At 36.0% G+C, this 27,774-nt stretch overlaps 1 protein-coding gene across 1 annotated transcript in view; it reads right to left on the reverse strand.

Moving 5' to 3' along the window:
* Window positions 1–27,216, reverse strand: part of LOC121731842 — a 72,989-nt gene extending 45,773 nt beyond the window's left edge. Inside the window, exon 1 of the mRNA XM_042121506.1 lies at window positions 27,061–27,216. The gene's annotated coding sequence lies outside the window, so the exon portion shown is untranslated. The remainder of the gene's footprint in view (window positions 1–27,060) is intronic.
* Window positions 27,217–27,774: the final 558 nt, after the last annotated feature.

The raw sequence follows: 27,774 nt of genomic DNA on the forward strand, positions 1-27,774 counted from the left end.
CTTTCTAAAAAGTATCAGAATGTCGGATTTTCCAAGCAATTACGTTCAAAGCAAGTTCGTTTAAAGCATTTGTATTCTAGGATATTAATCTATACTAATATTATAAATGCGAAAGTATCTCTGTCTGTCTGTCTGTCTCGCTTTCACGCCAAAACTACCGAACCGATTAATCTTACATTAGATTTTCTATTTTTTCGATTATTATTTCGTTTTTACGTTATTAAATAACTCAGTACTTTATCTATGCAATGGCCAGTGACGTGACCTTAAACCTATCAATGATAAATAGTTTATGGGTAAAGTTGTGTACCTAATTGGGGGGCTAAATTAATATACTTTAAAATTTGGCATATATAAAGTTTAATTTAAAAAAAAAGTTATGTGCATACTGCACAGCTGTTTTTGGGTGTTTTGATTTAAGGGATACTAGGGTTTTTTTTATAAAAGCTTTTGACACCAATTTTGTTGACATCGCACGCTATAAACTGAAGTCCACGCGGACGAAGTCGCGGGCAACAGCTAGTATAGTTATAAAGCTAAAAAATGCTGCCACTAAGTCATCCAAATAAGCTATAGCGATGAAAAATTTAAAGTACGAAATAAATCAGGACTATCAAACATTTTACGGATTCTTAGTTTGATAAATGACGATAATTTTATAGTTCGTTAGTACGGATTATGAGGATTTATCGGGTCGTTTCGATCTAAAAAAGATCTGAAACGATCGAGTTCAGCGTCCGACAGCAAATGTGTAAGACCGATAGTTTATTTCAATGTTACTATGAAAATAAACACAGAACGGCCTGTGGGAGATCGTAAACTACATAATATTGATAGCGGGTTCGACGGAAAATATTTGCACAGAATGATAATAAAATTTGCAAAATTCAGAAATATAAAATTTGAAGGCAAGCAGATACCAGACGTAAATTACACTTTGGTACCTGATAAATATGCAGTACCAAATATTAAGTATGCTTACATACTAAACTGCTTTGGTACTTGAGTAATTTACAGTAGAAAAGACTTACTTACTACAATCAGGAAACATTTTGTCAACTTCTCAACGATAGTCTTACCGAAAACCGATTATGATACAACTGAGCATAGCAAGCAAAGTCAATTGATTAATAGAACAATTGCCAATTAAGTTTCAGTTTGAGTCAAACAATTTGCAACAACGATCCAAATTGTACTGACCGTATTGCAACAACAAATTCATGTGATGACAATTGCCTGCAGTCTGCACACATGGACGTATTCGGCCGGCACAAAATTACATTATGCAAGCCAGTTGCAAAACGCAAAATTGAATATGCCTAAAAACGTAACGTCAAAAACATAAATGTTGAAACATTAAAATAAAATTTAGAACAGTGAGAAGAAAAGAGTTCGCAATTTTCAACAAAGCCTTTTGTAATTGCTGAAAGGTGTTTTCTTCCAAGTTTTTTGGAATTAACGCAAAAATATATCGTTTTAGTTATCTTTAAAATTATGAACTAAAACTTTGATCCAGTAACCTTAGCACGGCCACCAGTAGAAATGCGAAAGTATGGACAAACCGTGGAGATAAACTTAAGGTGCTGTTCCGATCTTTTTTCGTTTCCAAAAATTCAATTAAAATGCCACTTTATGACAGACTATAGTCCTAAAAATTCAAATAATATCCTACTCTATGACATAAACTATAGTCTGTCAGAAAGTGGCATTTTAATTGAATTATTGTCGGTCACGATTGGCCGCGGTAAAGATCGGAACGGCACCTTTAGTTTATGTCCACAGTTTGTCCATACTTTCGCATTTCTACTTGTGGCCGTGCTAAGGCTACTGGTCATGTTATTGTATACTCGAAACGGAAATAGTATGGTCTACATTTATCTTCATGAAGGGTATTTACTATTTAGGTATCCATATTTTCACTCAGAAAATATTTTCTTTATTAGTATTCATGTCTAGCATTGTCCTTAGTTTTCCGACTTGACAATATTCGCTAAAATTTTCAGCAAACAGTTTCATTTATGTAATTAAAAACATTTAAACTTGCGAATACTTTGGATGCTGTACGTAAACTATTTTATTAACCCCCGACAAAAAAGAGGGGTGTTATAAGTTTGACGTGTCTGTCTGTCTGTTTGTCTGTGTGTGTATCTGTCCGTGGCATCGTAGCAACCAAACGGGTGGACCGATTTTGATCTAGTTTTTTTTGTTTGAAAGCTGACATGATCGAGAGTGTTCTTAGCTATAATTCATCAGCATCAGCTTGCTCAGTCCTGGACAATCAGGGTTTATCTGGTTCATGAAAGGCCGTTAGTAACTTGTAGTCGTTTGATGGGTTTTATATTTCATTCTAGTTCGTGATATTTGTGAATATACAATATACGTATACACATAATAATGGAAAGTTGACCTGGTGCTGCAGCATCACCTGGTAATCAATAGGATATCCAACTCCTCGCCAACTAAGAGCAGAGGTTTCGTGTTTGGGCTCATTTTAATTGTGACAACCAGTAAGTAAATATTTACATGCTGCTGCTGCAGCATCACCTGGATTCTATAGGAACCAAGCTTCGTATGAACCCAAAGTGGAGGTTTCATGTTTGGGCTCATTTTAACGGCCTCATCGAAAAGGACATTGATAGATGGTAATCATGAGAATATGATTCTGTTGATAGGAATTATTCTGCACTATAACCAACACAAGTTAAATTTGTTAATTTAATTTTATTTGTAATAAAACATCTCAGGCATGAAATAATACATTATTTTAATTGTGTTTTAGTAGTAAGGGCGCTAACAATTATTTTTACTTGCAATAAAAGTTAATTTTCCATAAAAATTAACAATAACTTTTATTATCAAGATCACCTGATGGTAAGCGGCAAGGGCAGCGATTCACTCAAGGGAATGTTCATTTGCTTTGCTTTATTTTTTCTTTGAATACCAACATTCGGCACGAATATTATTGTAAGTTCAGTTTAACTGTTTCGTATCAGAAATTTCGGACAATGTGCGGCCGGGCTAAAGAGTGCAAGATGCCGAAAGAAAAACGAGAAAATTGGCTGGGATATCAGCTTCAAGAACATCTGTTCAAGAAGACCCGAATCCGATCTCTAGATAATTGAACCACTAAAATTTCTATTAGTTTCGATAAAAGGTCTCTACAGTTTGCATTGTGATGATATGCAAATTTCAATTGAAACAATGATCTCATACTTCGAACAGGAAAATAATTAACTTGATAACACCAATTATTTTGCACATAATTTTGGATGCGATCAAGCGAAAAATCTAAGACAAGGGTAAATAATAAGACAATAAAAACTTGAGAAGCTGAAAAATTGCTGAGTAATAAGTAATTGGTACACGAAACAATAATAAATGCAATAGATTACAAATGCAATAATATCATTGTGAATTCAATAATTAGAGATTTTTGTGAGACAATAAACCTCTAGTAAAGTAGTGGTATCGGCCAGTGGCCACTGGGTACTTGGACCTTGGTACACTATAGACAGATGTTAAACTTATTCCACTTTATCTAGAAAACTCTTTAAAAATAGTTGCTCAGAACTAAGCTGTATACAAAGAATTTGCTCCTACGTTTTTTGCTCTATTTTGTCAACTTCTACATTAAGGCAACTGTGCTTTGTTGACTGGAAACATTAGCGGATGGTGACTATAAATGATTTGAAGCCAAAACATTATTTACCTTATTAATAAACTAAAAAGACATAAATAAATCCTTATTATTGATTTCGTCAGTAATGTTGCTGACTTTGTCTTTCAATTGGTAAATGCCTTGTGACAAGTTATTCCTTTATTTCGTTTGAATAATGTCGTATATGCGAGTACTCGGAACAGGATTAAATATGTAACAATTTTCACCGGCGTGTAAGTATGTTAAACGGCCATTAGGTAGAGCAGTATTTACCACTTGTAACGATAAAAATAACCTCGCTGTACAACTTATGAAATGTTAATTAGTAGATAATGTTAGGAATGATATTTATGAAATTTATTTCGATCAAAGAAAATTTAGATATATGCCTAACAGAAATCATTGAAATAATATTCTCTTTAAAACTTTAAAATGCCTGTTGTACCAAATAAACATTATCTTAACGAAAAAGTACGTACGATCTTAAAAACTGTGGCAATCCGTCAAGATGATATTAAGAGATATTGCAGGGTTAGATTTTCTACCAAATTACACCGGTCGGTTAAGTCAAGCGAGATAAAAAGATGTAAAGTAATTTTCAAAATCCGTTCTCACTTTCTAGAATTATATTGCATTGTTTAAATTTTATACAATAGTTGAAGGTTAATAAAAACAATGTAACGTTATTTCGACAACTATTTCGCATTAAAAAATGTAACATTTCCACAAACATAACATTAACAAGGCCGTCGCAATACCCAAAACATTTCGTTACTTTCTAACCGGTAACAACAATAACAGTTGCAGAATCTGCAGAATTTCCAGAAAAAAAAACTACAGTTTACTTACAGATGGCGACCGGATCTAGTAGTGTGCCAGTTCAATCCAAAACACACACGGTAAGTAATAAACAAAGTTTGCACGTGAACGCTGTCGGTACGTACAGCATACGTCTAGCGCGGACGCACGGACGCACGGGACTGCACCGCGCCGCAGCGAGCGTGCAAGAGTCCGCACGTAAACCCACGCGAAATTTATTTTGCAAGAGGGATATAACTTTTGGACCTTAAACTGGATTTTTTTTATAGTTATATTAGTTTGGATAAACTTAAGATATTACAAAATGTAGAGTTCTCGAATTCCTTGATTTTGATGTTTTTGAGCAAAAAATCCCAAGTGTTTCCAAAAAGATCACAATCAAAAGTTCACACCCACATCAAAATCAGCTGTACCACACATTTAAAATCAAACGGAGTACAATAACACGGAACCGATCGTTTGGCACTCCGTAACGGCTCCCATTAGCGCCTATTGCATTGCGTAACTTCCTAAAATGTTTTACACCATATCTCTCCACGATTGCGATCTCTTTCCTCCGATTGTTCCGATAATGCAATTAAAGTTTTTCATAATTTCCTCGCAGGTGTGATATAAACAGAACATAGAGAAGTAAATACGAAAGTAAAGATGATGCAAAGGAGTAAATTTTGGAATAGTGATTATTTTGCATGACACTAGTGTGTGGCACTGGCGCCATGCAATAAAAGTCATAATTTAAAATTATGCTTTAAATATGTCTCGTCTAATTTTCGTGGAAATTTATTTTCTTTTGATATGACTTTGTTGACCGAAAATATAATAAGCAGGTGCCTTACTCCCAAAACTGGTATCGATTTCGATTTGCGATTTCTACGGTTTTTTGACGGTTTAGCCATCTAAAATATGTCTAAAAAATGTCAAAAACCGTTGAAATCGAAAATCGAAATCGATATCAGTTTCAGGAGTAAGGCACCTGCATCATTTTCTATGTTTCTGAAATCGATAAAACTCAGACAAGCGACAATAATGTAATTTCAGAAGATGTTAAGTACAAGGCGAATGAACTCCGTCGTACAATAAAACGAAAACAATGCTCGCTTCAGACGAATCAACAAGATAAAATCAATAAATTATTATCAATTGATGATGGACTGCAAATAGCTCTCTCCAAGTTGGGCGATGATGTTTTGCCATGATTACCATCTTTACGAAGTCTAAGCATACTTAGCTTTATATATACATAATTCTATTGGTCCATTATGGGCTAATGTTGACCGCATTAGATCTCCGGACGTCTTTTCTCCGAAAGCAAATGTTAGAGCAATCAAATGATATTTTGGTAAAGAAAGTTTACTTACTCACGTTTCCTCTGACGTGGAACATGGATTTAATGTTGCTGACGATTTATAGTCTGTGCGAAGACTGATCCGTGACTCGATCAACTGGAAATAGACGTCGAATAAGACGAATGCTAATTTTGTCTAGCCAAGTAAAGGTTGCATAGGAGAGCCGTGCGTAAGTCGGAGACAATGTTCAGCAGATTGATAATAATTAACCGACTTCCAAAAAGGAGGAGGTTATAATTTATTACGTTATATTTAGTAAACACGCAGTATTTAAATAATTGCCTCGTACTACGGAAACTCTATGGAAGCAAGTGCCAAATTAATTTCTGCTTTCTGTGCTACCACAATAGACATAACTACCAGTACTTCGACTGCTAAGAGACGGACGTGTATTAAAACCTGTCATTTCATTCGGGTTTCGCCAGGATAAATTAAGGGCTGGCGCGCTGGCTGATATAATTTATTTTTAAAATGAAGATTTTGAAATTGAATTCTGACAGTTTTCTTTGCATGTGCCAAAATATAAACAACAACTAAATTTGTATGTAACGACCCTAGCGTTTTTAAGTTTTTTTAACCGAGAAATTTTTAAGTTTAACGTATTATGCCAAAAGTCGTCTTTTGGCATAATACGTCAAACTTAAAAATTTCAACCTCAGTTCTAAGTTGGTATACTCTATAATTCTGTCTACTCTGGTGCTACTGAGATTGATCATTATTATAATTATTATTATTAAATGCCTATCCTCTTCCGCAGAATTACAGTAGAAAACCCCATGGAAGCAAGTGCCATTAATTTCAGAATTATGCTACCGAAATTGAGTATTATATGTCTGTACTCGACAACAAATAAGATAGATCGGCATACTCAACTCCCAGTTTCTAACCCTGATGAAAAAAATATCTTACTATCTTCATTATTATTCAATGTTCAATTGTCAATATTTCAGGATAACCTAATGCAAATTAAGTTCAAATAATTATTAACACTTTCATAACTAAACGAAGTTTGAAGCAAACCGAATTAGTCGGCTTTATAAATTCCAGTAGTATCAGAATGGCGCAGCATAATCCTCAATTATGTAGAGCTTCAGTTATTAAACTGATACGTAAACTCGCTAGTAGCTAAATTAATATCAACGTTGGAGTTGCAGTGGGAAGGTCTGGTGGTTAAAAAATGCAATATTAATTATTAAATAAAAAAGTCCTAGAACATCACCTTGTACGACCCAAATTGAATATTGTTCAATTCATAGATACTTATCAATATATCAAACATCTTCGTCGTTTAAAGGTAAGATAAGCTTTTTATAAGATTTAATTAAATTGAATTTGTGAATCTTAATGCATGAGTACTATTAAGATTCACAAATTCACAACATTCGTTCTCGGTTCATATGCAATATTTAAAACCTTGACGTCTGTAGAGATACCATTAAAATTTACGTTCGTCCATAAAAATAATTACAAAATAACGAATTCGCATGCAAAATTAGTTTTATAATTCTGTAGTCATAACAACAACATACACCTGTCTACGTTTATTGTAAGCCGAGCTGAGCCCCTCTGTCCAGTCACTGAATCAATACAAGGGGTCGCGTATGGAGTAAATAACTGAATAACTATATTTTTACTGGCAATTTTAAAGCTTGATTTATTATATGCATCAGCAACGAGCGGTTTGGCCGCTTTACCGCGAGATCCCAAACAATATTACGTAAAGGAACTACGCTGTTTTCATACAAAAACGTCATTTTGACAGTTCTCCCATTTACCAGCAGCGCCCATTATGTTTTAAATTGTAATTTACCATCTTTTTAGTAAAAGATTAGTTCCCGAACCGGTGGTAGGCACCTTAGTATCGACATTCGGAAATGTTTTTGTAAAAAAATTACTCTGATTAAAAAATATTTTGATTTTGATTTGATTTTTGATAAAGGTACAAGTTGGAACTTGGAAGCCCGCTACATGAAGCGGCAGCAGACGGCGTGTCGTCGCGACACTACTATTTCTATGAATAAGTGTCGCTAGCTTTGTGTCGCTTGCTGCGGATGGTTTCATAGAAGTACATAGAAATTAGAAACCAGTAGCGTCGCGACGACACGTCGTCTGCAGTTGTCACTTGTCGCGTGTCGTTCGGTTCCAACTTTTAGATCGATCAGTTTAGCGGTGCGGTCGCGCTGTCATTATTATCATAAAATTGCTTGTGATCTCATGTTTTGTGCAAATAAAGATATTGAATTAATTTGAATTGAATCTCGCGGTGTAGCCGCCAAACCGCGCGTTCGGGCGGACGCATTTAAATCGAGCCCCATTCGTCAGCATCATTGATGGCGTCTCTGTGTAAAATGAGTTATGCTGTGGAGTGGACACCGTGTAAAGGTCTGAAGAAATTTTAAATGTTATTGACACCATACTTCTGTTTCTTCGCCTACAGGGAGATCAACTAAGGCAACAGTGAAATTACGACAAAAAACATAAAATACCATACTTGTTTATGTAAACCATTAGAGCATATCCAACAAAAATCGAACAAAAAGGTGTTTGCTATCATCTGTCTCGTTTTTATTTCGCTAATTAGAGAAGATACGCTTCACTTGTGTCTTATTAATAATTACGATTTGTTTTCCCACGATCGCTAAAGAGTTTCGTGTCGAGCACTCGACGAACAATACAGTTTTCCGAGTTATTGTCGGTTGCTTAAATTGAAAACCCCAATTTGGTCTAGCCGCTAATTGGCGTGTAAGGTCGTCCCACCCGGTCTTATGAAACGACTGAAAATTGATTTGAATCACTCAATCTTCGGAAGAGAATTGGGCGACGACACGATGTCAAAGAAATATGAATTCAAGACAAAAAGGTTCTTAATAATCTTTTCAATTTGGAACAAGATTGACGCAAAATGGAGAATCTAGAGCAATCAAAGAAGTGTCTTCATAATTAATTACCAATAGGACAGATTTGGGAAAGAGGTCTTATATCTTTAAACGAGCAATTCTTGTATATATAACTGACCGGTTTTTGTTTTAAGGCTGTAGTAATGGTACCTATAAGACCAAAATTTTTTTTCTTGCCCATACAAAAGTGGAAAAAAAATTCGTCTTTCAGCGCTGCTGCTTTCACAGTGAACTCTCTACAAGGAACACGTACACACCCTAAGGTATTATCACTTATTTTTGTTACACACTATATATACAATATACATACATGTATAAGATTATTGTTTTAAGTCAGCGCCAGTAATCAGAAATGCAGACGCCGTATTGCTCAGTCAACAAGAGCTCCCTAACAAGCCATGAAATGATACATTATATTCAAAATAACATCATGAATAACGGAATGATCAAGCGACTGAACGAGCCAGGAAATAGCAGAGACAATGTACATTTGCGAAATGTTGACGCAACGCGATTTTCCTTGAAAATTCGCATCTCGGTACGAGTTAGCTATGCAACCAACATTTTAATGCGCCCCACCTATAGCTAAAATTACGGTAAACAACCAATAAACTTTGAAAGACTTTGAATTCTATAATTTCGACAGCAGAGTAAGATACTTGGTAAATTGATGAACGGTAAAGCGCATCACTAAGGTAAGTGACAAAGGCGCTTGCGATGCGATATATCACATCTAGCACATTTGTGAATTCACATTTTGCTTATGAATGTTTAAATGCAAATTGACTAAGGGTGGGTTGCACCAACTAACTTTAATTATAACTGTAACTTTAGCTATAACTTAAACTTTAACTATAATGCAAAATGTCAAATCTTTGGTTAAAGTTAAAATGGACGCCATCAAGACGCCATATTTAACCATAACCATTATAGAGCTCGACAAGGCTTTAAATGCACGTGGCGAAAAAAGGAACTAACGCTGTCATCATACAAAAACGCCATTTTTGACAGTTATACTTTACCAGCAGCGCCCCCGCCCACGTTCTTATAAAGCCTTGTCGGACCAGCAACGTCTTCTGTCAAATTCTGTGGTCAAAGTTAAGGTTAAAGTTAAATTAGCCTTAACTATAACCATAACTTTGACCATTACTTTAACTTTAACTACGCCTCTGGTGCAACCAAACCTAAAGTGTTAAACATGTGATATGTCTTGGAATTAGGATCCAAACGTAGGTCCAAGCGCAATAAGGTAGAGACTAGAGACAAAATATTTCGCGTGGCTTATTTGCAAAACACACTTCATTATGAAGATATCTCATCTAAGAACTTGTATAACAAATCTCTTACGTATTTTAATCACTACCGAACTAATTATAATTTTAATCAACTTAAAAAAAGCACTGCAAGTAACACTTAAATTGTGTTTAAAATGAAGTTTTTCGCTAAACGAGGTCAAAGTATTATAAAATTCAATTTCAAATTAGTGTACTGAGTAGCTCTCGGGCATTAATGAAGTATGAAAAGAACTAGGCAGTAGGCCATTATGTAAGTGACTTTGAGCAGGTAGCCAATTTTAAGCCAAATCAAATTTGCTAATGGATGGACTCGTTTTACTTGAAGTAGTGAATGAATCATAACGGAAATAGGTCATATCCGCCAGGATACAAAACTCGACACCGGAATTTATCCGACATAAAACGTCTTCGAGGATTAGAAATATTGGAACATTGACTTTAGGTGTTACTTGTTAGTTATCGATCTATTTCTATCGTTTTCTGATAGGAGTTTATGTTTACAACGGCGTTGATGATCGGTTAACTGTTTAGTTAACCAATAATAAACTATAAATGATAAACTCAAACCTCACAAATTAGGCATTATTTCGTATCGCAATTCAAAGGATGTAAGTTTTCAGAGTTTGTCTGATACAGAAAGTTGGCTGCGGTTTTAGCTACACAACCTATAACTTTTATAACGGAATATGAGATAGAGAGAGAGAGAGAGATATTAACGTGGGAGAGCCATGCTTCGGCACGAATGGGCCGGCTCGACCGGAGAAATACCACGGGCTCACAGAAAACCGGTGTGAAACAGCGATTGCGCTGTGTTTTGCCGAGTGAGTGAGTTTACCGGAGGCCCAATCCCCTACCCTCCCCTATTCCCTTCCCTACCCTCCCCTATTCCTTTCCCTACCCTCCCCTATTACCCTATTCCCTCTTAAAAGGCCGGCAGCTCTTCTGATGCTGCGAGTGTCCATGGGCGACGGAAGACCCGTTTGCTCGTTTGCCCTTATTTAATAAAAAAAAAAAGATCGAGACTTTAGCTAGTAGATTGTTGTGCTTATAATGAAACAGGTATTTTCATAAAATACTACGGCAGCGCGGAATTTACGATGTCAGGGTTATAATTTAATAAGCATCTCAAGTATGCTTTAGTGGTCGATAGTTCGATCACTACCAAAGCCTACTAAATATTAGGTAATCCAGTAAACCTCTTTTTAGCATAAACTAAGGAATAACGCTGACTATACTGAGCCTTTAGGAAAAAAACACGCAAAAATTCATAATAGCTCTTTTAAATGAACGGCGAATAAAAGCAAAACGAATGTGGTTTTGCTTTTATTCGCCGGCATTTAAAATGCAATGTATTTAATACGAATAATACAATACGTTTCAGGGATGAAAAAACTAATACATTAGCATTGAAACTCCGAGTAACAATAAAATGTATGTACTTGAGTACACGTGCTTTTATGAACACAATAGCTTTCTAGAGGCAGGAAATTCGCTAAGTTATTCCGTATTTGTTAATGAGTTTATTATTCTATTGTAATTATTAAACCAATTTTATTTTGTCAATAAACTTTAAGACTTAGCGCGCATCACATATGGTTCACCAGCCAGTCGTGTACGTCCACGGTCCACCACGTAAATGAAAAAAAAAACACTAATCATTATGTAATAATTTTCCTGAACGGTCTTTTACAAAGAAATATACTATGCCCAACCTTTTTCAGCCACGGACCCCCAGGAAGTAAAGCACAGTTTTCACGGACCCCCTTAATAAAATAAACAGCAAAAAAAATCGGATTACGTATGGTCCAGAAATGACACCGCGGACCCCCCCACACATATACTCGCGGACCCCCCGCGGAATACAGGTTGGGAAACACTGTACTATGCATATTTTGTATATGCGCTAGTCAATCATAAAATTATTGTAAAAACAACGGAGACAATTATGGTCCCCACTCGCGCAGGTTTAAAACTCTACATTTCAAAATTTTTCCTCACTCCAAAGGCTACATTATTTCTTAAAAATGTATCTTGGAGCATTATGAATATTAGAAGTTACCTACAAAAGCCTACACCAACTATTTTCCGTGGTTTAACTTTTTATTCCAACAATATCGTAGTTTCAGCTTTTATGCCTTTCATCTAGAGCTCTCGTGCAGCATATTTCAGAAAATATTAAGCCGCAAACTTGGAAAGATTTGAAGCAATATTGGAATTTTTAGTTTTAGAAATAAATGTGTCCTCGTCGATTTTCCACGTTCGAATACGGAATATTCGTATTACGACATTGGCGTTAAATAAATAAGGTTTTTTTGTCGATTATGTTTATTATTTATTCCACATGCGAAGTTATTTCTTTCTATCTGTTGTATGTCTGTCATCTGTTTCGTTCTGTTTCAGCGGTTTAGCATGAAGATGACTTCACGCTAAATGGCTGAAACTGTTTGAATGCCATTTGGTACGGAGTTACTCAGGGTCTCGGGCAAGGACACATGATAGTTTTAACCACCGGAAATTCTCTCGCCTTTAATGACCTTTCCTGCAATGAAGTTGGCGAGTAGCGATAGTAAATAATTTCATACATTAATAACACTGCTGCTGACTTAAATGTAAATACGACAAAGCTACTGCTAGCTAACTGTCACACTCAGATAATTTTGATGAACTTCAATTTTGAAGTGTTTGAGGATAATGTATGGATAGCAAAATCTTCATTTAATGCATAAAGTTAATATACCTAGCGGAATAGAGAAACAAAGGCCTGAGCAAGCGAGATGTTACTATCAGTAAATAGTAATACTGCGTGGGAAAAAGAGACGTGACAGTAGCACTCTTTTTTTGACGTCCAGTCGACACGTGCCGCACGTTGACAATTTAATCTCATAGAATTCATGTTCAATCATGCTTGGGTAAGTATATAGTATATACGTACACATGTTTTTCACACAGATGAAAACCAATTCCGGTTTCGTTTGACAGCTCGAGATTGTTGCTCTATTCCGCTAGGTATTAACTTTATGATTTAATGACAGTTAAGCTACGAATAATAAAAACTATATTATTCGTAGCAGTTATGTAATTTAAATATTCGACTCTGAGTGCGTCAGTTAAACATCAATTTCAGTTAGCAGTAGCGTTATTATTGTTGCGATTAACATTATCAGCGTCTTGTAAAGCTATTATTTGAAATTTCCTTCCTCGTCGCAATCTAAACGGGAAACATTATTTCCTACGGTCTGCTCTGTTTTAAATTTAAATTAATCTATGTGCGTTTTAAGTGGGTACTTTGTTTCAATTTATTCAGAACAAAATGTAATAAAGATCTGGGTAATTTAGACTGCTAGGAAGCTAGTAATATTAAGAAAGAAATACAATACTAATTTGGAAGATTTTTTTTTGGTTACATTTATTACTGGCACAGATTACTGGTTTAATATTGTAGAGATAAAATTAAAAAGCATATTGTTTCTTCACACCTTTTACGTGTCGTGTCAAACAATGCCATAATATCATGCCATCTCCCACAAAAAGGTGAGTTTAGCCCAAAAATTGGTCGCTAGCTCAAAGACAAAAGATTCTGCGACAATTTTTCAAACGTTTACGGAGCGTTTCACAAATGAGTGGGCACATGATTTTCCCATACGTCTATTGTTACTGTCGATGTCGGCGCATTGCGAGGCTGTTACAGTCGACTGACCCATATGTGGTTGGGGCCAAACACATTAAAGTCGCGCGACTTCTCTCAATGTTCTACTGACTCTATGAGCGATACTAGATATGTTTTACTTCTTAAATGTAACGTGTGTATTTGGGTTGGCTAAAATGGGTTACTAATGTGAAACTGATGAGGAATGAGTCTTTTGTAAATATACAACTTACAACGAAACCTAAGCTGTCTTCATTTGTAAGATTTCAGTCGTAAGTAGTGTCGTATTAACGTCTTAGGGTCAGCGCAGACAGAAAGGAGCACAGCGGAGAGGATTTTATTAACGCACTTGAAAATAAACTTTAAAATTATTACACTAAAGTGCACAACTGCTTGAACCTTACAAGAAATGCTCGCGCGTCATCGAGGAATCCTTATCGCACTTTAGTGTCATAATTTTAAAGTTTATTTTCAAGTGCGTTAATAAATCTCCGCTGCGCTCCGTTTTGTCTGCGCTGGCCCTTATGTGTTCGCCTCGACTAGTAGCTGGTTTCTTCTGTACCTTAGGCCTGTCACTCTAGTCGCCTAAACTAACTACATTGTTGTCGCCCCGTCTAGATTCTCTCATTTAGTTTGTCGCTCGCGTCTTTTGTGCGCTAGGCTTGTCGTTCTAAGTGCCTATAAGAGATTGCCTACTGGCTACTGTATAGTTTTCGCCCCGTCTGATAACCTAGACGGGGCGAAAACTATACAGTTTGTACGTAGTCGCAACTTAGTCGCTCGCGTTTTTCGTGGCCTAGGCCTGTCGTTATAGGCGCCTAGAGGTCAGGGTAACGCGCCAGCAGCTGGGCCCTGACACGGTAATGTTATACACTTGTCATTTACAACGATTCTTGTTACATTTCTTTTTTTTTCTCATATTATATCAACGAATTTTCATAGATAACATAAAATAGTTTTATCGCAGAAACTTTAAGACCCTGGGGTAACTTAGGATTAGATTTACAATATCAATAGAACTTTTACTTTTAAAATGAATACTTTAGTGATAATATTGAATCAATTTTGATTATTTTTCAACGAATTTTATACTTCTATATCTTCTACTATTTAAGTCACGTTATGTAGGAGATCGGAGTTCAGTATTATTTTATCATCAAAACATAAATCTAAATTCAAGTAAATAAATATTTAGAGTAGGTAGGTATATTATGGGATACCTAAACAAAAAATTCAAGGCACAGGTACAGAACGAGCACAGCTTTTCGTTCATTACTTGTTCGTGATTTTCATCATTTGTGAATCGAAATTCGAAACCACGGAATATATAACACTAGCTGTTGCCCGCGACTTCGTCCGCGTGGACTTCAGTTTATAGCGCGCGGTGTTAATAAAATTGGTGTCAAAAGCTTTTTAAAACCCTGGTACCCCTTAAATCAAAATACCCAAAACAGCCGTGTACTGTGCACATAATATGATTTTTTTTTAATTAAACTTTTTTATACCTTTTAAAGCTTATTTAGCGTTACACAACTTAGCTGCATAATGCATTACACAACTTTAGCTTTGCCCAATAGCCAATACCCATAGGTCATAAACTATTTAGTATTTATTATTTAACACCCCATTACAACCCCTTTTTCCAGTAAGAAGTAGCCTTATTTAACACCCCCTTACAACCCCTTTTTCCAGTAAGAAGTAGCCTATGTCCTTTCTCAGGCTTTAGACTATCTGTGTACAAAATTTCATTACAATCGGTTCAGTAGTTTTGGCGCTGTTGTTTTTGAATTTGATATCTAATCTAAGTTGGTAAGTGAGTTCTTAGTTAATAACGTGTATAACAATCGAAAGAATCGAAAAATCTAGCTTAACATGGTACCACCTCTTATAGAAATATGCATTAGCAAGCAATAGCGCGATCTAGGGGACTCTTTGCGCCATCTACGTTATTATTATTATTATTATTATTATCTATTTTGAGTTTTTGGAACTAACTTATTTTGACCAAATTTACGCATTTTCACCACCTTACAACCCCCTTTTCCAGTTAAAAAGTAGCCTATATGTCCTTTCTCAGGCTTTAGACTATCTGTGTACAAAATTTCATTACAATCGGTTCAGTAGTTTTGGCGTGAAAGCGAGACAGACAGACAGAGATACTTTCGCATTTATAATATTAGTATAGACTAGCTATATTTTACTATATAACACATATATTCCGTGATCGAAACAAACAATGATCGAAGGTAAGAGGTGTAGACGATCAGTTTGACATAGTTGATTAATCCCACGTTTTGTGCGAACAAAAAGAGATCATTGTTACATCGATAGGTGAAAGTTCGTTTCTTTCATTGCGAATAAGAACACACTTCACAATACGTAATCCATTTAACATTTTCACGTACGTAATGATTTGAAATAATCTCATACACAAGTATTATCTACATTCTAATTTCTACTAGATATAGATTATACATATAGAGACTATTAATGGACGCTGTTAAGCATTCGTGTACTAACCCACACAAAAATTACGTATTGAGTTATGAATGCAGTTATGTTCTGTAGATGATTTAGAACAAGACTGCATTCAAAATTTAACAAAAAACATTGTGGGTTAGGACACTAATGCTTAACAGCGACCATTTATTACCTTCATGAATCATGATGTTATACTCTATCTACTCTTTGTCTATATCGAACCTATCCTAGATTGATAAATATAATGTTGCAGTCTGGGGTTAAGTGTTTACTAAATTAAAGCAGAGATGTTGTGGTTGCAAGAAAAAAATAAAGATAAAATATTTTATCGTCTGTACCTAAGTCCTGTCTCTGATTGCATTTGAAAAAGCCCCGAAGGTATTCAGTCTAATTTTATATTTTGTTATTGGATTGATTTCGATATAATTAGGCACTTATGTACAGTTTACTCTAGGCTCTAGAAAAAAGGGGAGGACAAATGAAAATACGCTAGTTTTCAGGGCCAAAATCAATCACTCAAGACTTCCTATGATCTATCCTACCTCTTGTGACTTGTATATATTGTGCATAATATGCACAAGGAGACAAAGATCATAAAATAATAGACAAATATAGGCCATTCTTTAGAAACCTAGTTTCTAGAGCACCTTGAATTGTGGTGTGTCATGCGAGCAGCAAGTGACTTGCCGATTTCTATGCACTATGTTATGATTTATACCAGTGGTCCCCAACCTTTTTTTCATGAGGGCCACAAACATGTTTTAGTCTTGGTGTCGCGGGCCGCAACAAAAATTTTTTAGGGTTAAAAAATAACATTCTTCAAAATTAACGATTTAAAAAAAAGGAAAAAATTAAACGACTATCACGTAGACTTTACGTTATTTTTCCGGTGGGCGTGAATTTCAAAATTGTGTAACATCACGCGGGCCACAAATAAAGTCCCGGCGGGCCGCGGGTTGGGGATAGCGGATTTATACCATGCTGGCTTGCTGAGTAAAAGCTAAAATGTCTGCCTATTCCCACGCGAGAAGAATCTGTGACACAATCCGAACGGACATCTAAAAGGCCAACCTGGGTACTGGTCAATGGACAATATTAATTGACATAGCTTAAAAAACTTAATCAAAACCGGTCCACTCGTTGGTGTTTACTGTTTAGATGCCATGGATAGGCACACACACGCACGCACGCACAAACAGACAAACACATCTTGTGTTTTTCGTTGGTTGTTTAAAAACATCAGTGACATGTAGCTTAGAAGTGGCTCTATATTTTAAACTACTGTTTGGATTTGGAACGCAGGACTGAGGAGGCGGGGGATTAAAAAATCTGCCAAGTGCGAGTCAGACTCGCGCACGAAGGGTGCCATACCGTTATAGAGCGAAGGTAAGGAAAAATTGTATTTTTTGTATGGGATTTATTTTATTTTATTATTAAATATTAAAGTACACATATAATTGACGATTTTGTGAAAATTTCAAGTGTCTACAATCTACGTGTTGCCATTATAGATTACGAGCCAAAAAGGCCAATAAAATCACGTTTTTTGTATGGGAGCCCCCCTTAAATATGAACTTTATTAATTACTAGCTGTTGCCCGCGACTTCGTCCGCGTGGACTTCAGTTTATAGCGCGCGATGTCAACAAAATTGGTGTCAAAAGCTTTTATAAAAAAACCCTGGTACCCCTTAAATCAATACAGCTGTGCAGTGTGCAAACAATAAGTACTTCATTTTTGTATGTTAAACTTTATATATTATGCCAAATTTTAAAGCTTATTTAGCCCCCCAATTACACAACTTTACCCATAAACTATTTATCATTGATAGGTTTAGCCCCAATTTCACCAACGTCTGTTAGTGTTAACAGCTTGTTAAAATATCCTGTCTTCTCTTTCATTCATATGAAAAACGAAACAGCTAACGTGATACTAATTCGAGCATTAACTTTAACAGTCGTTGGTGAAATTTGGTCTTAAGGTTACGTCACTGCCTGCACAGATAAAGTACTGAGTTATTTAATACCGTAGAATAGATATAACAATCGAAAAAAATCGAGGCTTAAATGTAAGATGATACCACCTCTTATAGAAAGACTTTTGAGCAAGCGTCAGCGCGATGTAGAAGACGCACGGCGCCATCTATTATGAATTTTTTGAACAAATTTACGACCCTTACAACCCCTTTTTCCTGTAAAAAAAGTAGCCTATGTCCTTTCTCAGTCTTTAGACTATCTGTATACAAAATTTCATTACAATCGGGTAGTTTTGGCGTTTGGCATGAAAGCGAGACTGACAGACAGACAGAGATACTTTCGCATTTATAATATAAGTACAGATTATGTGCACACTGCACAGCTGTTTTTGGGTATTTTGATTAATTAAGGGCCGGAATGGCAGCGGCGAGGCGAGCAATTTCAGCGCTGCCATTCCGGTGTAGCGCGGCCCTAAGAGGGGTACCACTTACCAGGGTTTTAAAAAGTTTTTAAATTTGACACAAATTTTGTTGACACCGCGCGCGGGCAACAGCTAGTTATGAATAAAAACAATAATATATAATAAAGTAGGTATGATTAGTTCTGTTATAATAATGAAGTAAAAAATAAAGCGCCATCTGTTTTCATATATTTGAATTAAAATGTTGATTGCATTGATATATTTTCTGGATGGAATATAGGCCAACACAACACACTCGAACTCCTTAGAAATGCAGTAGGAGTTCTATAAGATAAGATAGATTGATTATTGTTATAGCAATGATAATATTATTAAACATAATATTCTAACGTATTAAAAACTATAAACAAAAACATAATAACTAATAAGTATGATTAGTTCTATGTTACAACGAAGTAAAAAAAAAGCGCCATCTGTTGAATCGTATTAGAACTAAAATGTTCATTGCATCGCGTTGATATATTTCTGGACTTTTTATAATATTATACATAAAATATATTTAAGATTTTTGAAATATTATTTTAATACACATCCAAGACCCAGGAACATTGAAAACTTTTTGTTCCGCCTGCGGGACTCGAACCCAGGACCCCCGGGATGAGCGCTGGCCACGCGCAATGCGAAGTAATTTTCATCGATATTTTCATGGAAATAAGATAATTTCCCACATCAAAATGTAGCCTATGTCCTTTCTCAGACTCTAGAATAACTGTGTACAAAATTTCATTGCAATCGGTTCAGTAGTTTTGGCGTGAAAGCGAGACAGACAGACAGACAGACAGACAGACAGACAGAGATACTTTCGCATTTATAATATTAGTATAGATTTTGTTTTAAGTATTTGTTATTATAGCGGCACTAGAAATACACAACCTGTGAAAATTCCAGAAGTCTAGCTATAGCGGTTTTTGAGATACAGCTTGAAGACAGACAAACAGACGGACAGACATCGAAGTCTTAGTAATATGGTCCCGTTTTTACCCTTGGGTACGGAACCCTAAAAATTAAACATCCCTTAACGACCTGTTGTTATACAGTCATGTTTAGCAGTCGCTCTTCATTTTAAGCCACTGGGATTTCGATTTGGGACGCAGAACTGAGGAGGCTTTGTCCTTAAAACACCAGTAGCATTTTAGCTTTAAGTGGGGCATTTCTTTAGCAGTTAGCACATTAACTCAAGTGTTCATACAAGTGAACGATTGACACGATGGCCGCCGTTCCGAGAACCGTTTGGCTAAATTTAGTCCTCCGCGTTCTGCGGATGCCTACTACGGAGACTAGGCTAAACATACATTACACGCATCTGTTATGTTGGTGCCTGCTGATGTAGAGTTTGCTTAGAACAAGGTCCCTAGTTAAGTTCTGCGTGTTATAAATTATAATACAGTGCAACCTTAATATAACGTAGGTGTATCTCAATATAACGACTGCCTCGATGTAACTAATTTTTTGTTAGTCCCCTTGAAATGTCCACATGAGTCATTATAAAATATGTAATAAATATACCTTTACATTGCGAACATTTTTTGCGAACAACCTCGTTATTAAGGTTCCGTACCCAAAGGGTAGGTTTAAACGTGGGAGAACCATGCTTCAGCACGAATGGGCCGGCTCGACCGGAGAAATACCACGTTCTCACAGAAAACCGGCGTGAAACAGCGCTTGCGCTGTGTTTCGCCGAGTGAGTAAGTTTACTGGAGGCCCAATCCCCTACACTATTTCCTTCCCTACCCTCCCCTATTCCCTTCCCTTCCCATCCCTACCGTCCCCTAATTTCCTATTCCCTCTTAAAAGGCCGGCAACGCACCTGCAGCTCTTCTGATGCTGCAAGTGTCGATGGGCGACGGTAGTTGCTTTCCATCAGGTGACCCGTTTGCTCGTTTGCCCCCTTATTTCATAAAAAAGGGTAAAAACGGGACCCTATTATTACTAAGACTTCGTTGTCTGTCCGTCTGTCTCCGGCTGTATCTCAAGAACCGCTATAGCTAGACTTCTAAAATTTTCACAGATTGTGTACATCTGTTGCCGCTATAACAACAAATACTTAAAACAAAATAAAATTAATATTTAAGGGGGCTCCCATACAATAAACGTGATTTTTTCGGCCTTTTTCGCTCTATATCAATAATGGCAAGAGGTAGGTACTTGAATTTTTCACACATTCTTTTGTTATATGTGTACTATAATATTTAATAATAATAATAAAATAAAAATTTAAGGTTTAATTGTGTTTTTTGTATGCCCCTCCCATACAAAAAACACAATTTTTTGGCTATTTTTACTCTGTGTCGGTACGGAACCCTTTTTTTGGCCGATTTTTATATAATGAACTAGATGTCCCGCGCGGCTTCGCCCGCGTAAATTAGAAATTTTACAAAATCCGTAGCTACATTTTCCCATAAAAAATTTTCCCCCGTTTTTCCCACATTTTCCTGAGTTTCTTCTGTCGTATTAGTCTTAGAGTAATAATATAATATAACCTTCTCGATAAATGATGAGTCTTACTCGATAAATGATCTATCTAACACTGAGATAAGTTTTTAAATCGGACCTGTAGTTTCTGAGATTGACGCGTTCAAGCAAACATACTCTTCAGGTTTATAATATTAGGTAGATATAGATTTTTTTTAATTATCGCTTGACAAACTCGAGTCTCGATCTAAAAGACTATGAAATGGTATAATATGGTAGTGATGATGATGATGATGATGATGATGATGAAGAATGTAATTTGCATAGTAGCATATGCTTTCTGTTCTTAAAACAACGCCGAAACTCCCAAACTTGTATCTATAAAGAATCAGGAATTCTCTCAGCACCTTCCGAACCACGGTATACCAGGTATATCTCGGTGCAAAATCTTACTTGTTGGTAGCATATGCTTAGAATACTTCTCACGAAACCGAAGTCACCATATGTTTCCCTATAAGTTTTGAGGAGTTCCCTCGATTACTTATGGATCCTTCATCAGATCACCACTTTTCTGAATATAATACCAAATTGGGATGATAGCCTATATACCAAAAGAAAAATTTTGAAAATCGGTTAACAAACGGCGGAGTAATCGTTGAATATAAGAAAACGAACATAACACCTCCCCCATTTTGAAAGTCGGTTAAAATTGTAGCCTATGTGTTATTTATTTAATATTTTAATCAGCACATGAATTGAATAACAAAATTTTTTTCAAATTAATCGTAGCACCATCTGTCAGGACAAACTAAAATTGAAATAGAATAATATTGAATGCGATGATAGCGCCGTCCGCCGGATCTAATGTAAAACATTCCAAAATCAACAACTCCTTATAAATAAGAAATTAATTGAAAAAACATTTTCCAGTAGACCAAACTGTAAATCTAAACCATTCTCGAATCTCCACGAACACACACAAAAAATTTCATCAAAATTGGTCCAGTCGTTTAGGAGGAGTTCAGTCACATACACACGCACACAAGAAATATATATATTAAGATTTCAACTTTGATTATGTATATGTAGTTATTATTTCAGAAGCGTCTAAAAACTCTTCCATGCACATTGACTGGATTATCCAACCCTGTTATATGGACTAGCAAAAGAAAAATACATTATTCGTAATACCTACCCTATAGTTAACAGCTTATTTCTAGCTGATAGTGCGAAGACTTCTCGGTCTTAATAACTTAAGACTTCCGGCACTGGTAACCTAATTATAGGAGTAGTCAGGTTTTATTCCGTTACGCGGTACTTTCAGTCTACTAGTTTAGTTTTAAACAGTCTGTAGCACTACCATTTAAAACATTGATTACAATTCACAAACAGTACTAGACGGCAGCACCACAGGGCTGCAGCTAGAGTCAGATTTGAGGTAGGGCAGCATGGGTTACAGGTAGGGCTAAAGTAAAAAATAAATTCATAATTGATTGATTTTCTTGGGTTTTTGTATTTTTAAGGTAGGACATTATGATTTTAAGGTTGCCCCACAATGCCCCCGCTTAGCTACGGCCGTGCAGCACCAGCACTGAAGCTTGTACAGTACTCCCTGTACTAAATTAATAATGCGCATGGAAATCTTCGCTAAGGGCGACCGCACACCAGAGACACGACTGTTTTAAGATAGACTATCGCATAATAAAAAATAAAAAAATTAAAAATATATCCACAACCTCCTCGTTTTTTGGAAGTCGGTTAAAAAGTACTAGAGTTCACTCGGCGTAACTTGGCGGTAGCGGTCGTTGACGCCCTGTCAAAAACTTGTCATTTTCTATACAAAGCCGCGAGTAACAACATCTGACACCTTATTGTCAATCGCGTTTTATATAGAAAATGACAAATTTTTGACAGGGAGTCAATGACAGCTACCGCCCAGTTACGCCGAGTGAACCTTAGACGCGCACATTTGAAACATTACATTGGAATTTCAAGATAATATTTATATCTTCTTGCTAGGGATGAGAAGGCTTTGTGGGGACTAAGATTGTAACTTTTATTTTTACTACAGTCGCTTACTATACAGTCTGACCTTCCATGCCCCCAAACAAACCATCTGAAATTCTGCTGTCGCACGATTTCTAAAATATTTACAGTACGTGCGTAAACAATCAGCATTCGAGACTGATTACTATTTTCTCCCCTTTCCCTAGAGTTGGGTGTAACTTTCGGTGATTTGAAGTGTAGAGTCCAAATCGCGAGTTAAGGCGACGCTTTGATAATTTGGCTGTAGCTAACTAATGACAGCTAAGAAATTATAGTTCATTGTTAGTATTCATCATGTCTTTGTCTTTGAATTACGCATAGCATAACACGATTGGTCAACTTTTATAACACAGAATAATCAATCAAAAAGACCTCTGTAAAAAAAGGGATTCCTATTTTGCCAACAGAGGAGAGTGATTTAAGCTTCCATTTGTACATAAATTGGTTCAAGCATACACTTTAATTTGCCCATAGCTTATATGAAATGTATTTATGGTTTTTAAATTACGCGACAAAAACCATTTTGTCGCTACGCCCTTTCCATTTTTTGCTGTTCCATTGCTTGTGGAAAAGCAATCTAAAACATATCCAACACGATTTTTTACTGTAACGCGGCGTCACCTTAAGACAAAATTGCATACTTATATTTAGGCTGCGCTCACACCAAACACGTCGGTTGAGATCATGCTAGTGCATTGCTTTAATATTATATCGTATTGTGAACGCTTGCTGTAGCCTGTAAACCACTTTGAAATACATTTAGGGTACTTTTTGCATGTTTCAAATCAAGATCCCGATTTGGATACCGCGAAATTCTGAAATCGTTTCGATAGCAAGGTGCACTCACGCACACACATGAGTCATGAGTCATGACGCAAGAGTCGATCTGTGTGCGACATTCGATGTATGAGAAACGGGCCCCTGGGTAACGACGAAAACGGAGTTCTTTCTTTTGTTTTCTAATCGGATATATACGATAAAAATTCCAAACTCAGTATTACTAGTCTAGTAGTTGTCGGTAGTAGTTAGGAGTTGATCACTTGCCTGACCGAATGCCCGGAAGAACTTTAAAAGCTTCTTTGAAAGATGGGCTGTCGCGTTTTATTTGTTTTTAAACATGCAAGGTTCAGAGCGATTCCGTTTGGATCCATACCGCTGCAGAAATGGCCATGACATAAGATAAAAGTAGACGAACTTTTAAGTACAAAATTAAGTCCCCAACTACTTTTGACGGCGGTATTTTTTCGCGTAGAAACCGTTCATTTTTCCGCACTCAAAACGTCCCTTCTCGGGACTCAAAAATATCTCGTTTAAATCGGTTCAGATATTAGATATAAAGACGTAACAATCTATCTCATACACACCACGAAAAAATGAATGTCCCTTATCTTTTTACCGAGAGATTCGAAAAGATGGCAAACTGGGAGAGATTTGAGAAGGTAAAAAACAACAACAGTCATCAGAGTGGTGAACTGGTGACCACTTATGGGCTTTGAAAACCCTTAAGGCGCTGTGGTTGTTGCAACTACGTAAAATGGGTTTTTTAAATAATGTTTTTAGTAAAGGAAATGTCATTATTTAAGTATAAAATAAGTACCGGTAACAAGCACAGTGCAGACGTTTTTGGACTCACTCGTTTTATTTTATTAGAATCAACAATGTGTAATGACGTCTGTTTGGTAAAAGCATCTATTTCATATCTGGTAATCTAGTTCATGCAGACTGATCAATCGACCTACAATAATAAATTATGGCGTGCGCGATTCAGTTCTGCAGCAGATAGCAAATAGTAATGGATGGTTCAAGGTTACTTTTGGTACCTACTAGTTAATAAAGAAAGTTTTGCTTTGTATAAACTTTGATTTTCTGACAATTGACCGTAGAGTAGGTACCAAGAACCTCTCTGGTTAAAAAATTCTAATAATATCATAGATGTAATCATGTAAAAGTTGATGTGTTACTTTCAGAACCCATTATTACTGATTTGGATGAAAGGTTTTAAAAGATATTTTGAGTTCCTACAAAGGACATAGGATTAGATAGATTTTATCACAGAAAAATTTGTGGTTTCCAAAACAATAAATGAATTGCTGTGCAAGAAAGTTTTAGACATTATTTGGTTTTTCTGAACAAAAATCCACCCAACCAGTACATACTTTGAAAGTTTTGCAGTCATATTTTGCATTTTACTATTGAATGTACTTATTTGTTGCTTCAATCGCCTTCACTGTTCTTTTGTTGTGTATAAAATGTCAGAGGACAAAAACGGCGATGGCTCTTGTTATTTTCACACAGTATAATGTTAATGTTAGAATGTGTAAAGGTTATATTAAATGGCCCAAAAATGTCACATTACACCCATACACATGCTAGAAAGACGCCTCCGTGGTCCAGTGGTTAAGAGCGTGGCTCTTGACTCGGAGGTCCTGGGTTCGATTCCCGCGTTGGAAACGTTATTTCCAAGTTTGGTTAGGACAATGCAGACTGATCACCTGATTGTCTGACAAGTAAGATGATCCATGCGTCAGATGGGCATGTAAAAAGTCGGCCCTGTGCCCCATCTCTTGCCAGTCGTGTATGTCATCCGTCCCACTGGGTTATGAAAGTAAAGGAATAGAGAGTGCTCTTGTGTACTGTGCACACACTTGGGCACTATAAAATTACTCCTGCGTACCTGGTCTGGTTTCAATGAAACCAGCCACCGTCACCGAAACCGGTGTGTCGGGTATTATTATTACTACGTGCTAGAAATATATTCTCCATTGATTTCTTTATGGGTGTAGTCTATTTTGCAGGGACCTGGAATCTATCCGACAACTTTTTATCTGTACTGGGTCTTTTAGCCAGAGTACTTAGCCCACACTAATATACTGAAGTTATACCTAAATAACCAAATCCTAATATGTATGTTACGACAAATTTAGTTTATTGCGCGGAACCCATACATTTTTCTGGGATAAAAAGTATCATAATATGATACCTACTTTTTATCCCATAATATTATTATGTCCTTTCCCAAGATTTAAAGTATCTCCATATCAAATTTCATCAGAATGGGCATTGTCCAAAAAAAATCACATGTACTTTTTATATTTTTTTTCGTTAAAATAGGGTATTTTAAGAATATAAATTAAATAATTTTGAAATTCATTGGCTAGTTTTTTCTCAATAAATTTTTAAAGTTACGCTCTGACGTCATCATCGGCGGGTAATTGACCTCTGCAGTATGTTTTAAATTTCCTTTCAATCTTATTTATAATGGCTGGTTTGTCAAATGCAAGTTCTCATTATGTGAAAGCTGATACGAGAAGTTACCAAAAGAAGGTCAAACAAAGGTTAAACATATTTGTTCAAAAATATAAGTAAGTAAAGGGTATTTTTTTCGTTTATATATGTCGTAGGATGATTTGATAAATCCGTGTTTTCGCGAAATCCCTAGAATTTTCGCGAAAATTCTAGGGATTTCGCGAAAACACGGATTTATCAAATCATCCTACGACATATACAGAAAAACGAACACTGACCTTATTCCTCGAAATGTTTTTGTAATGAGCAAAATAAAAAAAAATGGACAATCCCCATTGGTTCAGCGGTTTGGGCGTAAAGAGGTCACAGACAGACACACTTTGACATTCATAATATTAGTATCCAAATTATACTTATATTATACAATAGCAAACACCAACTGGATTTCAGAACTGAGTAGCACATAATATATAATATTATAATATTGTGTTTTATATTTTATTATTGTTTTCATTCAGCCCAGCATACAGTATTTGGCGCCTTTATCCTGTATCGATGAGTACTAATTAATAAGGTAGATAAATAAACAAAGTTTTTAAAATTCTGTATAAACATTAAAACTGATATAACAGGTAAGTAGGTTTTTTAATTTCATTTCTGGATGCCGAAAACTTATCTCAGACAACACTGCGATGATGCTTTGAAATAAATAAATCAATTTTGGGAGCGGCGCATAGTGTGGTATTAAAAAATACATACCCGGGTGTTCGGCGAAGACAGAAGTAATATTTCCACCGATAATTTGAATAGACTATGAGCACCAAAACACTAAAAGTTAAAAATGTTACAAAACAGATGCTATTTTAATTCACAAATATCAAAAAATATAATTTAAATTAATGTAAACGAAGAATACAGATTTGTGTAACATATTGACAAAAAGTGACAATTAATTATGGCTGCCGGTGACAGATGTCAACTGTCAAGCCATGTCAAGCTCACAGAGACCATAGAGCATGGAGGTATTATACTATTGGAGGGAGCCTTATATTTTGACAGTTGATAATGTTACTCTTTCTTACTAACGATGCAGTAAGTTGAGTGAAAGAGAAAGCTCATATCGGTGTGTAAACGTTAAAAGCCTGTAATGTTATGTCCATTGGGTACTATAATACTTTATCTATGGTTATGTCCGACCCAGTAGAACATAACAAAGGAATCGGTCTGCATATTTCATGTTTGAAAAGTGCTAATAAAAGTGTTTAGGGAACGTTAAATGCAATATCTTGTTGGGTTTTGTGGTTCCGCTAAATAATAAACCATAAAAACGGCCAAGGAATGCCTCAAACACGTGGATTTAACTTGTCATACGTAAGTTTTCAACAACGTTTTATGGGCTTATCAATCGGTATTTTTGTAAGCTAAAAAGAAAATTTATAAGTTTAATAATCCCTTAATCATGCTGTTTATGGT

The sequence above is a fragment of the Aricia agestis genome, chromosome 11 (genome assembly GCF_905147365.1).
Source record: "Aricia agestis chromosome 11, ilAriAges1.1, whole genome shotgun sequence".
In the NCBI taxonomy this organism is placed as follows: Eukaryota; Metazoa; Arthropoda; class Insecta; order Lepidoptera; family Lycaenidae; genus Aricia; species Aricia agestis.